This window comes from Artemia sp. Qi Xiang Cuo, chromosome 3 (genome assembly GCF_049724085.1).
Source record: "Artemia sp. Qi Xiang Cuo chromosome 3, ASM4972408v1, whole genome shotgun sequence".
Classification (NCBI taxonomy): Eukaryota; Metazoa; Arthropoda; class Branchiopoda; order Anostraca; family Artemiidae; genus Artemia; species Artemia sp. Qi Xiang Cuo.
In genome coordinates, this window is record NC_142796.1 from 89,016,579 (window position 1) to 89,027,995 (window position 11,417).

Sequence of the window (11,417 nt, forward strand, 5' to 3'; positions counted from 1 at the left end):
GCCACAGCGCATCCCCGTGGCACTTCTCGGGGCCCGCATCGCTTCCCGCGATGCTTCTCGAGCCCGTGGTGCTTCCCTGACTCGTGTCACATCCCCCGGCACTTCCCTAACCTTGCCCCACAGCACTCCCCGGACCCATCGGCGCATTCCGGGCTCCGGGCTCCCAGCCATTTACATAATGTCCGCCAAAATCCATATTGTTAGACTACATAAGACCAAGTTTCTCTCTAATTCCGTTCTACAGGTTCGGTGAACTCTTCATTAGCTCACAATTATTGTAGGCCACCATGCCAGTGTTCCGATTTCCAAGACCGAACTTCAGACATGGAAACAGTACAATTAAATGCTGTAAACCGTTAACTCAGTACATTTTCAACAATGTTTCCCCATCACTAAAATATTGGCAAGGGTTTTTAAGATTGAAGGCTATTTTAAAATATCCTTGCACAAATTACGGGATCTATATGTGACAGATAGATAAATGTGAATAATCTCGCAGTTTCTTTTCTCTTCAAACTTTGTGATATTCAATTGTGAAAAATAGGGGATTTTGAGTTTCAAATGGTGAGCGTTCTGGTTTTAATCTGTATTGAGCATGCCTTGTTTGACGCATTTAAAGTATTAACGCTATTTTTTATCTTTCCATATCCTTTTACGATAGCTGGTATTTACCCTACCCCCAGAAAAAACAGCCCACGGAAAATAACCCCCACGGAAAATAACCCCTGAGAAATGACATGGAAAAATACCCCCTCCCCACAGCGAAAGATATCGCATCCTTTTGAATCTGAGAATTACAGCTCACTGAGCCGTTCAAAAGCCGGCCTATATAAGTCAGCCTAGTTTCTTATTTTTAGGCATTTCTAGACATGGGAAAATACCCCCTCCCCCCCACCGAAAGAAATCTCGTACTTTTGAATCTGAGAAATAAGACTCATTGAGACGTTCAAATGCCGACCAAGTTTGTATATGTATCAAACCCAAAGAAAAAAAGACCAGGCACAATAACCCCCAAGCCCCATAATCACGGAGACCAGACCTCGACAAATATCCCCTCCCCCCACCGAAAGATATCGCGTCCTTTTGAATCTGAGAAATACGACTCACTGAGCCGTTCAAAAGCCGACCTAGTTTGTATATTTATCAAACCCCCAGACAAACAACCCACGGAAAATAACCCCCAGGGAAAATATCCCTGAGAAGAGACATGGAAAACTACCCCCGCCCCCCACCGAAAGCTATCGCGTCCGTTTGAATCTGAGAATTAAGACTCACTGAGCCGTTCAAAAGCCGGCCGAGGTTGTATATTTATAAAACCCCCAGAAAAAAAAAACAGCCCACGGAAAATAACCCTCACGGAAAATATCCCTGAGAAAAGACATGGAAAAATAACCCCGCCCCCCACCGAAAGATATCGCGTCCTTTTGAATCTGAGAATTACGACTCACTGAGCCGTTCAAAAGCCGGCCTAGTTTGTATATTTATCACACCCCCAGAAAAACAGCCCACGGAAAATAACCCCCACGGAAAATACCCCTGAGAAAAGACATGGAAAAATACCCCCTCCCCCCACCGAAAGATATGGTAAAAATGCTATTCAATTTACGCATAATAAAGCAATGTATCTTTTTTCTTAAACCCACCCCCCTTACTTTTCACGCGAAGAACCAGTGTGTTTTCACCGTACACTGTAGGTGTTCGTCTTGAGGCCTTGTCCACCCCCCCCCGTTCACCAATGTCCTAAAAATATTGTTAGGCATTAATGTTGGAAATAACTCATTTCCTTGCTTCCATACCACATAGAATTACGCAAAGCCTGTAAGCACACACGGTTAATTAACAATAATGTCTCTTTTCACGCGAAACTAACTTTCTCCGAGAAACCCTTTGGTTAAGCCGCTATCCAAATTCTTGTATATTTATCAAAGCCGGATGTACTTTAAAGGGGTGTCAGTAATTATCAGATATTTAAATCATTGCGAGAAATCTGTAAGTCAAGCCATAGCAGACTGTATATTAAGGGAATGACAGAAAGTTGACAATTGCTTTTAGATAAGATACGGAATTTATCAAAAACAGAATTAAGGTCGTAAACAGAGGGGGAGGAAGGATGGGGTTTACGTAACGAAAAAAGAGCGTATTTTACACTTTTTATCGAGTATAAACATCATATAGGGACGTTTGTATAGGGGGAGGGGGTTTTACCCGAATATAGTAGAGGGTGACCACGGAAAACAATTTTATTTTGAAAATAAAAAATGAAAACAGAACTTACATTGCTAATTGTGGCTGCCAAGGCTTCAAGTTCATCAATAATATCCATTTTAGTTGCTTACACGGTGTCAAAATACTTTCTGATAATTGAATCACATTGCATGTCCGTTATATACGAAATCTCAAGGGTGAATGGTTATGTAATGGGGAAAATCATATGTAAGCACGTCTCTGATTGGCTGAGAAGGAGGATGTATCCGACTCGTTGATTGGCTGAGAAGGAAACACGTGATCTAACTGTTTCCGGGAATGTCATAACATTTGGCTTGAACAACAACATTAAATACTATTTCTGGATCATCCATAAAACAGACATGAAAAACATCAAATAAATCGAACAAAACACATAACCATCCATGAAACAGACATGAATTGCTGTTGACATCCATAAATGTGACAAAGGTCCTGTTTTTTCATTCTCGCTGACAAAAACCATTAAAAATCCATGAATTGCTGTTGACATCTATAAATGTGACAATGTCCCTGTTTTTCAAATTCTCACTGACAAAAACCATAAAACATCCATAATTTGATTTTGACATCCTAGAAAAACATCAAATAAATCGAACAACACACATATCCATACATGAAAACAACCATAAATGTGACAAAATTCATGGTTTTCCAAGTGAGAAAATTCCTGTTTTTTCATTCTCACTGAGAAAACCATAAACCACGTGGTAATGTTCGGACCTCCTGACCCCTCTCTACTGCAGTATCCAAATTCTTGTTTGTAGTGAAACTATATTTGTCTTGAACAACTTTAGAAAGAACTAATAAATTAAACTAAATATTTTATGTATAATGATATTAATTGCAGGAAGCTCATCAGTTCAATATTTTACTATAATTTTAATGTTTATTTTCAATATTAAGTACAAAAGAAAATATTTTTAATAAAATTGGTTTTCAGTAAAGTGCCAATGACGGAGTATGTTTAAGACTTTTACAGTGAGAGAAAGAGGCGACACCCAAACTCTTGTTTCTAGAGATTTTTTTTCGTTTCAAGCTTGATCTGCATATTCAATTTAAGTCTCTCTCGTTTTAAGATTTATTTATTCATTTACATTAATATACTGTATATTGCATGTTTATTTGCACTGATGGCTTATTTAATTTCTGTTCGTCTTAAGTTTCATTTACACTTCAATAGCAAAATATTTTTTTCGTTTTAAGCTTGATTGTTACATTTAATCTAAGCATTACTCGCTTTAAGATCTATTTATTCATTTATATTATCACTTGTTGTATGTTTTTTCCTATGATTGTTTATTTAATTTCTGTTCGTTTTGGGTTTCATTTATTCTTTAATAGTAAATTCTGGTCGTTTTGAATTTGAGTCTCAACAGGTATTTGTATCTGCTAACTGGCCTTTACTAAAATGGCCTTTACTTTTTTTTGAAAAACTTATTTTTCGGGTTTTTTTTTATTAATTCCAGGTAAGATAGGGTAGCTCCTCCCTCAAGATGAAATCTGTCCTTCAGAAATTTTATGACCTTAATGTTCGAGATATTAAGATCAGAGAACTGGAACTGTCCGAGCAGGAATGGTTGATTCTTCAGAGCATATGTAACTATTTGTGCTCTTTCGAAGAGGCAATTAAAAGTGCCAGTAGACCTAAATACACAACATCGAGCAAAGCGTACATGCTGGTGAAGGGGCTGGTAAGCTTCTGCCAGCCAAAACTGCTGAACCATCTCGAAAATTGTCTCAAGGATTAGCTATTAGTACAGTTGAAGACGTACTTCGTTCACAACCTTAAATTCAAATTGGAGCTTTATCAATGTGCAGCTCTCTTGATTCATTTGCCTATAAATGATTTTGGTGGACAGAATGATGGCCTGACAGTCACTCGAAGCTTACTTAGCAGCTCATGTGAGCCCGCTCCTTTAGGTGAGAGTAGAAACATAAAGGAACCAGAGAGTCTGAGTGAAGTTGGTGACTGCTTTCCCGGTTTTAAAAAACAAAACAGTATTAACACCCTCTGTCCAAAGATTAGATCTACGAGGAGAGTTCCCGTCTATCTTGAGGAGCGCCGACGAATTGGCCAGTCGGTAATTAACTTTTTTTTATAATTAGCTAGCTCTTGTAACTAATCTTTTCTCAGCTAAGAAGAAGCTCTAGTCTAACTCCAAAATATCCTTTGGAGATAGAGAACCTGGAGCTCAGAATTTACTTTAAAATTGGTCCTAAACACAGCAAGAAGCTTGCAGTACCGTTAACTTAGATCTTGGAACAAAATTAGTAAGGTCAGGGAGTTTGCAAATAACTCGAAAAGGGGTTTATAGTCCAAGTCAGTAGAAAAGGTTGCTCTAGTGATTTATCAGTGTCCGTATCTAACGAACCTTAGACATCATGGATGCAGCAGTTGCTGATACCGAGTGAAGACCAAATCTCGGCCCATATTTACCGAAAATAAAAAAATAAATTTTTAGAAAACTATTCCATGCAAAAAAATTATTTGAGGGTAATTCAGGAATGCTAACTATTACCCATGCCAAACTTCAAGTAACTCTTGAGGACGCAAACAAATTTCCAGTTATTACCGAAAAAAAAACAGAGACCTTCCTAAAATGGCGTTCGATCGAAATAAAAAGGAGGAATACCGAAATTTAATCAGAGGAGTACAGTCCTCCACCCCAAAAACCAAAGAAGAGTGTGTTTTCGCATGGATAGCACTGATGTGTCTCCTTTATCTTTTTTTCTCCTTCTTCTTTTTCCCCCAAATGCTAGCGGGTCATTGGATGAACGTAAAGGGACTATTGAGGGCCAGTGTTGCCAACGCTTTGAAATAATCTGTACCAGTTTTCCGATTAAAATGGTACCGCAAGAAAGTAATTGGTACCACCGGAACAGCAAGTTAAAAAATTTGCCCTAACAATAAGAAAAATTTCAATAAATTAAAAGTTGGAGCAGATAATTGAGTCAAAAAGGAGCAAGTAAAACCTGAATGTAAAGGGAAATCTGATTGTACCAAAAATTTCTAAATGTACTACACTGTGCCAGTAAGACCTCTAAATTGTATCAAAAACGGTACAATTGTACCGCATTGGCAACGTGAAGGTTCTTTCGAAAAATTCCATCCACAGTTAGTACTATTTTTGTAAATTGTTGTCAATAGCGCCGGTTTAAGATGTTTTTTCAACCTTCCACTGTGCCACTTACCAGACTTGTCGTTCTTTTAGTTAACTGATCCGCTCGACTTTTAGAGCCAGAATCACACCTGGGAGCTGACAGCACGTGATCTTGATCATCTCGTGGTCCCTGCCGCGAGTGTACCCAGTGAGCACTGTAGCTGGTTTCTTTGTTCGCAATCAATGTGCGACTACAACTGCCAGCACCCTTGAAACAAGAATGTTTCTATGTGACAAGTTCAAAGTTTGAACGTGTTACTTAGGAAGAAGTTTGAACCTCAAAACTGGTTGGATAAAAAATGTATTGATCATAGTGCAAAATGCATATTAGCAATGAATTATAGTGTAGTTTGTTTCCATTTCATTCGGAGCTGTTATGCTTTTGTATTTGAAAGACAAGTTTCTTCTTTTCATTTTGCATTCCATTGTTCAACATCTTGAGGTGACAAGAATGAAATAGTGCTGTGCCCAGGTCCTCTAATACGTTTTAGAATCGCCCTTGCAGTCAGGGTCGTATCGTAGACGCATTTAGTCAATTACAAAAGAAAGGGACTAGTGGATTTGGGATGGTTTCATAGTGATTTATTTACGCTAGCTTGGAAATTGCAGCATATAATCTCGTCCAGTGCATATGACAGGGTGCGACGCCCTAAAAAAGAGGAAGGTACAAGAAAAAAAAATAGATGTTCTTTCTATAAAAGCAGCATTTTTCTGTTTTTCCAAAAAAAAGAAATAGAACAGAAAGCAGAAAAGGGTCATCTGTTTTTGACGGACCTGTTTCTGTTTTTTTTTCGTCGGTTTTTTCCTGTTTGTTTTTTCCTGGAAAACAGAAACAGTGCCGAGGCTTACGTCAGTGTTTATCCCATCACTACTTAATTAGATTCTTTCACTTATGAGTTTTTTTTCTCTCTTTCTCTGTTGTTTTTTTCTCCTTTGTTTGAAAATTCTTTCATGCGTTAATCTATATTTGGTTTCCATGAGTATTCTATTTCGATTTGCGTCATATTTTTTTATATACTACTCAACGTATTATACAGTTGTAAAGTGTAGGTGAAAAATAAATAATAATAATAAAGGAAGAACAAATGCCTTGACTTAATGCTCCTGCTGGTGGTCCAGCGTAGGGAGACACGTAACTCTTGGCCCCCAATCAGAACAGTCTTGTGCAAGCAAGGCTGCTATTTATAGATCAGTACCAATCATTGAGAGGTACTGGACTTCCAGCTATGGACAGAGGGATCAAACTAAAAATTATGCTGGTGGATGTTTTTGCTGGCGTGCGGATCAAGAGACCGAACCATCGCAGAGTTCGTAAGAACAAATGGCGGTAGTTTTAAATCTACTTTAAAAGAGAACTCGAATTTTGGCATCTTTTTGGATTGGATACAAGATAGATAAATTATCTCATTACTTTCAATAAACAAATCAGTTAGAGTTATTGATTCAATTAACTGACTGAATTCATAAAATTAAATTGAAAAGTTTCATTAATCATAGACAGCGCGCTAGCGCTGCCTAAGTAAAGAACGATGTGGGCACAATGTGTTTTTTTTTTTCTCCATACCCGGGCCCTTCGTATCGAAGGAGTTATCGTAGAAACTTCAAAAAGGGCTCATTAGATTGAAAATTGGAGTGGCTAGTGCCCTTTTTAATAGTCGAAAGAGATCGGAGGGCAAATAACCCCCCCCCACGCCCATCATTCCCACAAAAACATCCAATCAAAATTTTGAGATAGCCATTTTGTTCAGCGTAGTTGATATTCAAATAGAAAATATGTTTTTGAAAAGGACACTCCCGCACAACCCTCGGTGCAAGGGTTTTAAGTTATGCCCTGAGGGCATATAAGAACGATGTTGGCACAATGTACTATTTTTTTTTTTTTTTTTTTAGAGCAGGGCACTTCATATGGAAGAGGTCGTCGTAGAATCTTCAAAAGGAGCTCATTCGATTGGAAAGTGAGAGTTCTAGTGCCCTTTTTAATATTCGAAAGTGATTGGAGGGCAACTAGCCTCCTCCCCCCACGCCCATCATTCACCCAAACACATCCAATCAAAATTTTGAGATAGCCATTTTGTTCAGCGTAGTCGATTTCCACATATAAAATGTTTTTGAGGAGTACACTCCCCCAAAACCCTCAGGGCAAGGGTTTTAAGTTATGCCCTTGGGGCATATAAGGTTTCTATAGAAGGCGTTGTCGTAGAAACTTCAAAGGGGGCTCATTTGATTGGAAATTAAAGGGCTAATGCCATTTTTAATAGTCGAATGTGATTGGAGGGCAACTAGCCCCCCCCCGCGCCCATCAGTCCCCCAAACAAATCCAATCCAATCAAAATTCAATCACATCCATCCAATCAAAGATAGCCATTTTGTTCAGCGTAGCTGATTTCAAGATAGAAAATATGTTTTTGAGGAGGACAATCCCCCACAGCCCATAGGGCAAGCGTTTTAAGTAATGTCCTGGGGGCATATAATGTTTTTATAGAAGGTGTCGTCATAAAAACTTCAATACAGCCTCAATGAGTTTGACATTCAATGAGCTAGTGCCTTTTTTTGTAGTTATAAGTAATCTGAGGAAAACTATAACACCCCCCAAGTCTAGCCGCCCTGACAAACCATTCAATCAACATTTTGAGAGAGTCATTTTTTTACGCTGCATTGATTTCCCAATAAAAAATATGTTTTTGAGGAGGACACTCCCCCAAAGCCCTCAGGGCAAGGGTTGTAAGTTATAACCTGGGGGCATATAAGGTTTTCAAAGAAGGGGTTGTCGTAGAAAATTCAAAAAAAGCTCATTCGATTGGAAATTCAAAGGGCTAGTGCCCTGTTTAATCGTCGAAAGTGATTGGAGCGCAGCTATCCCCCCCCCCCCCCCACGCCCATCATTCCCCCAAACACGTCCAATACAAATTTTGAGATAGCTATTTTGTTCAGTGTAGTCGATTTCCAGATAGAAAATACATTTTTGAGGAGGACACTCCCCCACAACCCTCAGGGCAAGGAGCCCTGGGGGCATATAAGGTTTTTTATTGAAATCTTTGTCGTAGAAACTTGAAAAAGGACTCATTCGATTTGAAATTCAAAGGGCTAGTACCCTTTTTAATACTCGAAAGTGATTTGAGGGCAACTAACCCCCTCTCACGCCCACCTTTCCCCAAAGCACGTCCAACCAAAATTTTAGATAGCCATTTAATTGAACATAATTGAAAGTTTTGGAAATTAGGTCTTTAAGGATGATAACCCTTCTCCCCCACAGTCCTCAGGGCAAAGTTTGTAAGTTATGCCCTGGGGGCACATAAAGTTTTTAATGAAAGGCAACTAGCCCCCCCCCCCCAACACCCATCATTCTCCCTACCACATGCAATCAAAATTTTGAGATCGTCATTTTGTTAAGCTTAGTGGAATTCCATATGGAAAATGTCTTTTTGAGGAGGACAATCCCCCACAACCTCAGGGTAAGGTTTCAAAGCTTTGTCCTGTGGGCATATAAGGCTTTTATAGAAGGTGTTGTCGTAGAAACTTCAAAGGGGGCTCATTTGATTGGAAATTCAAGGGCTAATGCCCTTTTTAATAGTCGAAAGTGATTGGAGGGCAACTAGCCCCCCCCCCCCCGCCCATCATTCCCCCCAACAAATCCAATCAAAATTTTGAGATAGCAATTTTGTTCAGCGTAGTTGATTTCCAGATAGAAAATATTTTTTGAGGAGGATACTCCCCCAAAACCCTCAGGGCAAGGGTTTTAAGTTATGCCCTGGGGGTATATATGGTTTTTATAGAAGTCGTTGTCGTAGAAACTTCAAAACAGGCTCATTCGATTGGAAATTCAAAGGGCTAGTGCCCTTTTTCATAGTCGAAAGTAATCGAAGGGCAACTAGCCCCCCCCCCCCCGCTCCACGCCCATCATTCCTCCAAACACATCCAATCAAAATTTTGAGATAGCCATTTTGTTCAGCGTATGCTAGTTGATTTCAAGATAAAAAATATGTTTTTGAGGATGGCACTCTCCCCCAACCCTCAGGGCAAAGATTTTAAGCTATGTCCTGGGGGCATTAGGGTTTTCGTAGAAAGTGTTGTCGAAGATACTTCGAGAAAGAGCTCATTCGATTTGAAATTAAAAGGGCTAGTGCCCTTTTTAATAGTCGAAAGTGATGTGATATTTTGTTGTTGTTGTTTAGACCAGGGCACTTCGTATCGAAGGAGTTGTCGTGGGAACTTCGAAAGGGGCTCATTCGATTGAAAATAGAAAGGGTTGATGCCCTTTTCAATAGTCGAAAGTGATTGGAGGGCAACTAATCCCCCTTCCACTCCCATCCTCCCATTATAGTTAAAAACCAAATGTTGCCTTAAGATTAAATCAAAATGCACTGTGATAATGCTAATTCCCAATAAGGCATCTCAGCAGTATTCCAAGAACGACTGAGGGTATTATGTTCACACTTTCGGGGCTACTTCTGCTCTTGAAATTTAACCAAATCAAAATAGCGTAAGTGTATCCAAGCTATGAAAGAAAGTAAACAGATTTTTTTGCGAATGGTATCAAATTTTCCATTTCAGATCAACTAGAGGAGGTATGAAACTAAATTACATAGTACTATTTGTGTCAAGGTTTTTAAAACGGTGTATGTTGTTAAAAATCGCGGAACAATTTTCTACAGCATACAAATAGCAGGCCAAACTATAAAGTCATAGGAAACGAAAATATTTAAATTATTATTTTCTTTTTCCCTGAAAAGACTATGTCAGTATAAAACGAACAGAAATTAATTAAAATAACTTTTTCCACAAAATAATTTTTTCAAAGAAAAGCAAAGAACTCCATTAAACAAAAAATGAGCAAAAATGAAATCAAATAATCTGCCAATCGTAAAACTATCACAAATCAGTATCGATAAATAAATGAAACCCAAAACGAACAGAAATTACAATAAATAACCGAGTCAAACTCAAAACGAGCAGAAACTAACATAAGCTGGGCGCAAAACTCCTATGCCTTCCCGAAGCTAAAACAAAATTTGCACTTTACTGAAAAAATACCAATGAATGTGCATTTTCAGTTTAATATACATATACTGATATTTAGTAATCAAAATGTTAATACTATTTGATTTATTAAAGTTATAAAAGTAAAAACATTTAGTAAACGACAAAGTTATAAAAGAAAACGACATCCGAAAAGCGACTTGCTTTTCGTTCGGCCCTAGATGGCTGCCTGTCAAGGACGATATTGGGCAATCTTTGAGATGCAATCAAAGAGTTGGGTATCCTAAACAACACGTAGGCAACTTCTCTAGAAAACATCTAGAAAGTCCACTCCCGTTTTTCGGACCGCCCACGCTTCAGAGCCATACCTGACCACTGTCATCACTGTAGCTACCAATATTCTAATTTTGGTTTGTAGACTTATATTACTATTCTTCCAAACCTTTTTTTCAACGGTGAAAAAAGACCATGGGCCTTAGCTAACCTACTAATGGCACCAATTTCGTTTGATTTCTGCGCCATTTTTGCAGTTTTGAGAGTCTACATATAGAATGATTTATTTTAGAAAAAATTGTAACAGTAATTTAGTCTTTACTAAACGGGAACTTGGATTAGTTCCTTGAATTGTAGTTATCTTTAAATAATCAATCTTAGCTTGAAGAATCAAATTCCATCGTAAATATTTGGCACTTACTGATGATAGCGACTAATTGGGACTAATTAGATAGCGACTAATTGGGGCCATTTTTGAGCTAATACACTAGTGATGCCATTTCGTCTGGGTTAATTGCAATATTAAAGAATTACAAAAATGCAGTAATGCATAAAAGAAAAATCAATCTTAGCAGCATTGTAATCTTCACCAATGGGATAATTCACTTACCATCATTCCGAGTTTTATTAGAATTTTCCCGAATAAGAATTGTGTTCTCCAAATTTTCCCTGGTTATTTGCGTTTGAAAATACGCGAACGTTAACACGAAACAGATCATTTTCGTTAAAGTTAATTTTTTGGGAAACTCCAGAAAATTT